Source organism: Mastigoproctus giganteus, chromosome 1 (assembly GCF_048544385.1).
Source record: "Mastigoproctus giganteus isolate SK-2022 chromosome 1, ASM4854438v1, whole genome shotgun sequence".
Classification (NCBI taxonomy): Eukaryota; Metazoa; Arthropoda; class Arachnida; order Uropygi; family Thelyphonidae; genus Mastigoproctus; species Mastigoproctus giganteus.
Window position 1 is genome coordinate 253,871,201 of NC_143575.1, and position 6,195 is coordinate 253,877,395.

Genomic DNA, 6,195 nt, shown 5'->3' on the forward strand with positions numbered 1-6,195 from the left:
CCATACTTACCAGATGTGAGTCCCTGGGGTTAGTTCCTTGAGATTCGACGGAGGTGTAGACCTGCAGCAAACAGCCCTTTCCAGATCATTCCAAAAGGATTCAATAGGATTGAGATTCAAAGACTGAGCGGGCCACTGCAGCAAAGAAAAGTCATTACCATCTTACTGTAACCATTCAATAGTGATTCGGGCTTTGTGCACTGGCGCAATATCCTGCTGGAAGTAACCAACTGACTGAGGATAAACTGTCAACGTGAACGGATGCACTTGGTCAGCAACGATATTTAGGTACGATGTGGCATTCACAAGTGAATCTATGGGTATCAATGGACCAAATGTGTGCCAAGAAAACGTTCCCCAAGCCATAACACTGCCCCCACCACCTTGGACAGTAGTCGTCAGACATGATAGGTCCATGGATTCATGTTATTTTCGCCAAATTCTGAGCCTTCCATCAACATGATGCACCAGGAACTTCGATTCGTCAGACCAAGCAACTGTTTTCCAATCCTCGATAGTCCAGTGCTGGTGTTGCTGTGTCCACAGGAGGCGTGCCCTCTTGTTCTTCATTGATAACAAAGGTACGCGATGTAGCCGTGGGCTGTTGTAGCCCCATTCGTGACAGAGTGTGACTAGTGGTCCGTTGCGATATTTTTTCTGCGCACCAAGGTTGTATTCTGACGTGATGGTTCTACTGCACAATATACACTGCCTTACTAATAATATCCAGACAGCCCTATTGATGGTTGATAACGTCCTATTCACGCATCTCGTGTTAGACACAGCGTGGCTGAGTTAATCGGTCTCAGGCGAGGGTAGCATGGTGTTTTCTCCCGAAAACTTGTGTTTTTCGTCCAGCAAACAGAAACTTTACCACACAACGCACGCAATTTACAAACAATATACACTGAGCAACACGGCCTTAGACGCAGATGCTCCTAAATCCGAACAACAACCAACCAACCAACCGTGTTAGACACAACTTTAAATATGCTCGTAGGCCTTAGACGAGAATGCAGTACGACGGACGTCCAGCACGGAATGATAAGAGAGTGCCACATCGGTCTGTCAATGACATTTCAATGACACGAAGATTCATAGTCAACAATTGGTGACGTGCTCTGCAAAATGGAAGAAGACTTGTGCTGAAATCGTCACAAAACGATCACGTAAATCTGCAAAGCTGATGGAACGTGACAAGAAAACCCTGTAAAGAATCAATCTCTCAGAATACATGTCGATATTGTTGCAGCACACACAAACCCTCGATGAGATGATTGGAACACATATCAACACAAGTGTGGTGTACAGGATGCTACATAATATCAGTTACCACAGTCGTGTCGTCATCCACAAGCTACCAATCATCCCAACTAATGCTAGACGCCATCTTCTTTTGTATAAGACCCACCGTAGACCAATGGAAAACTGTGCTTTAGAGTGAGAAGACAGTGCATGAGCTACCAGTGTGACGGCCGTGGGGTATGGTGGCTATCCAGAGAAAGTTACCAGCTGTACTGTATCGTGCGGACAATGAAGTTTAACGGAGGGACCATTGGTTGTTTTAGATAAAAACATAAACACTAATGTCTGTCTAGATGTCCTGGAAGAAAATAATACGTTACCTGCATTGTGGCAGCTACTAGCGGAAGTCTCATACCTGTATCAGTAGGATAACACTCCATTTCCTATTGCTCGAGTTATGTTGAAGTGGTTTGATAACATGAGCGTCAAAAAGTTGGATTAGCCAGCCCAGAGTTCTGACGTCCATCCTATATAGAAAATTTGGAACGAATTCCGAATTGGATCGCAGGGTGTGGGTAATGAGAGATTACCCAGAAAAAGAACAGTTGACATGGTCGCCACTTTTAAGGCTGTTCGGTGAAAAATATCGAAGTAAATTTACAAAAAACCTTTTAGAGTGTGTCCCATAGGGAGTACAGGCTGTCATGAAGGATAAAGGTTTCAATACACTTTATTAGTTTTACTATAAATAAAGATTATTTGTAGATATGCAGATGTGTGGACAGGGCCAGTGTACTTTCTGATACCCGAACAATTTCATTCCGGGCTCACATCTGGTGAGTATGGTCTTGGTACACTAAGGGTCCTGAGCTGGATTCATCATTCTTCTCTTTTATAGTGATTCTCTCTCTCTCTCTCTCTCTCTCTCTCTCTCTCTCTCTCTCTCTCTCTCTCTCTCTCTCTCTCTCTCTCTCTTTCTCTCTCTTACGGTAACTCACGATTTCTTTTCGGGCTGGTGCAGCAAAAGCCTCAAGCTTCCTTGCACCACACGGCTAATAATAATAACAATAATGATAACAGAGTCACTGGCAATTGCCACCTCCTGTGGAACCAGAGCTTTCTGCCATTTGGGATGCTGCTATTTTGTCTGATTCACTAGTTTAGACTCTAACCTTGAACTGGCCACCCTAAATAACTGATGGTCCCCCACCCACCCTAAGGCATCAACCCTGTTCCACAAACCCTTATATAAGCACCCTTCCATCAAAGACACACGAAAGCATCCCTTCTGGCTCTGTCCTGTCCTGTCCTGTCCTGTTATAGATTCTTCAATCATGCAATAAGTAGCGCACATTATAGGACTCCAATCTTTTGATGAACTAACAGTGGCAGTTCACCTACACTAAACTAAAAGATACATAAATATACTGGTGTGCAAAATTTAAGAACCAGTCAGGTTCACCTGTAGTTTCTCATAGGAGTGGCATGTATATGGGAAAAGCATACCAACGGAACCTCGTGAGGTACAGAAGTGATGAAGGAAACAACACCGACACAACAACGGGAAAAAAGCGGTACAGAGGGACTTTATTCAAAAATGGCAACATAACACTGGCTGCTATGATACAGATGCCAAAGATGGAACAAAGGAAAGAGGTGGTCCTCAGCAGGATATATGGCCACCCCTAATGTCGATGTAGTCTTTGCACTGCCTGTCCATACTTAGAACAATGTTGTTGATAAGTTCTTGCGGTAACATCGTCCATTCCTCTGTCAGCGCCATCTTCAGCTGGTGAACATTTCTGGTGAGTGTGGACGTGCCGCTAGGCGTCTCCCTAGAGTGTCCCATATGTGTTCTATGGGAGTTAGATCGGTAGAATGGGCAGGCCAGTCCATACAAACAATGTCCCCACTTTCCAAAAGCATATCAACAGCTGCAGTGCGATGGGGTGTGGCGTTATCATCCATAAACACAAACTCTGGGCAAATGGCACCTTGGAACAGACGCACATGGGGAAGAATTACCTCAGTACTGTAACGTGCACCAATTACAGTACCGCCTTCCAGTATCTGGAGTTTTATACGTCCATCCAAAATAATTCACCATGACATTTCACCTCAGTATATTTTGTTGGATGGAGATATCACAGAATATTCTGATATGTCAGAAGTACCGTTCACCTGTCTTCTTGCTGTCACTGTAGCATGTAAATATACTATTCATGAGTTTATTGTATTGGTTTCGAGCAAAAACAACAACCGAACAGCCGAGTACTCTTCAAAAGAAAGTATCTGCTTTTTTGACTTTTGCTCTGAACATTTTTGGGCATCCACGCTCACTCTGTTGCCTTTTTTGGATCAGATTCAGTCCAATCGATAGCAAACAGTCCATAACATTATCAAGGAGATCACCCATCTGGCAGTGAAACTCAATCTGCTTCATGTTTTTCTTTTTATGTGTAATGTTTGTCAATATAATATTTATTCATTTATTTTTATGATGGGGAAAAAACACCCAAATACCAGAAACTTGCTGGCCCCAGCCATAAATCATTTTTTTAGAGAGAATTCCTCTAATCACAAACGAAAATCCAACCTCATTCCTTTTCTAAACAGGGTAGCAGGGAGTTAGTACATTACGATTGTATTTTACGGTAAGTTTGCATGTTTTGAAGTGTTAAAAACCCAATTTCCGGAAGATAATACACAACACACTCACGGAAAACTGACATAAATCTATGAGCACAAAGACTATTCTCAAAGAATTATCAAGAAATGGCTTACGGGAGTGTTTCTACGAGGGTTCATCGATGGCAGACGTGCTCTCTCTCTCCTTTCGAAGGAGATTATTTCAAAAAGAGAACACCAGAAAGTCCATTCCTACGTAATTGAGGCGATTTGTCTGATTTCAAGATGGCGATTCTATATAAAACTATTTGCTTCATGGCTCTCTGATTTCTCCTACTTCCTCCGTCTAGTTCAATTTGCATGTGAACACAAGAGTTCTAAGTGGAAGCTAATTGCATCGCTGCCAGAGATGGTGGGGGAGGTCCATACTTGGTACTGGTGCCTGTTAGTTTTCCGCATTAAATAAAAATAAAAAAATTAATCTGGTGGCTTAATGATTTCTTGCTTTTACCCTATTTGTATATCAAAGTACCTCTACTTATCGGGTGGTATGAATTTTTCGGATGGAATAATTAATAGATTAATATCTTAGCATACATTGAGCGAATGTTAAAGTATTAATTTATTAATTTAAGGAAAAATGAATTTTATGAGCTATTTCCTGTTTCCTGTTATAAAAATTAGTGAGGAAAAAATTCATTATCTGCAGGGTCGGACTGTACCGAGAAGATAACATAAAAAAAAAATAATAATGATAATAGTAACTCAGTAACCTAAGCTTACTCTGGGACCACGGTCCACAGTATTGTCCACATCACACTTACTCAAGAGATCCAAACAAAAATATATGGGCATAGGTGCATGTTAAGTGCCAAAACAACAAAAAATGTTTGGAGGTCAGTATATCTGAACTGCGTGTGCTCCTCGGTCACTTCCTTGTTAGCAGGGCATAAAACCTTATTAAAAATATAATAATAATAATAATAATAATAATAAGTACAACTTCCGTCCAAAACCGACTAACTCGGCCACATTTTAAAAACAAGATGAAATATGTACTGCTCTTTAAAATATATTCCATGAACTTGATTTCATGTTCTAATTTTGCTTGTACTGATTTTGTCAGATGTATTTGCAAGATGTATATTCTGTTTGCAAAATATGATATTCATGTATATACTCTTATATATATTGTTGGTACTCGATTTTATTTTAAAACGTTCCACGATTTGTTCACATTCCGTGTAAATACATAACAAACAACATCAACAACAGATGTATTAAGACATCTTTTAACTTTCCGTGTGAATTTTCACAGCCAAAACACCATGCACATAAAATCTTAACAGCATAAATAAAACAAAGATTTGTTATAAGAACTTAGTCAAAATTATATAATAGCATTCATTAAATTAACAATATATACATATGGCAAGGAGCCGTTAACAACTTACACAAAAATAAGTCATTAATCAAGTCAACTAGCCTAACACAGAACAGTAAATCAAAACAACATAAGTAACATCACATCGGAAAGCTAAACTTATTCACTGCTGAGTGATGTCCCCCAAACAGTGTCATTCAAATCGAGTTCAACACAAAAACTATTAATTTTTTGTTGTTTCTTCCAACATATAATAAATATTTTTTCTAGTGTAACGTGAATCGGCAGGTGGCGTATATGTGGTGATTTATATTTATTTTATTATGCAACATATGATTTTATTATGTAACATATTAATTATTTATAATAAATAATATAAAAATATAAATAAAATGCGTTATTGTATTGCTATTAATTTATTATATCTCTCTACAAGAATTAATTAATTTTCAGACTGACAGAAAACATACCAAACGACATAAAAATTTTAGGAACTACGAAAAAAAAAAAAATTATGACAGCGATTTTTACAAAATACTACAAAATTCAATTATTATGAAAGACAAATGAATAGTACTTCATCTAATTTCACCACTAAAAATTATTTAATGACTCATTCAATTTTAGCTAAAAGGATATATTTTAAATTATACATTTTCTCTATAATTACGTCACAGGTACTGAGTATTGTATTTAACTACGGCTTAACTTAATTATGTCCTTAAATGGTTATATTATTATTATTATTATTATTATTGAATTCGTTGTATATAATACATTTCAATGTCATTATGAACATTTTCACTACAAAATCTTTGAATATTTAAATAATTTTTAAAAAAATTCAATATTTTTTATATAAATTTAAGAAAAATTATGTTGCTGATGAGGCACAGAATAAATAATATTATACCTATCTCCATATAAGTTAATATAAC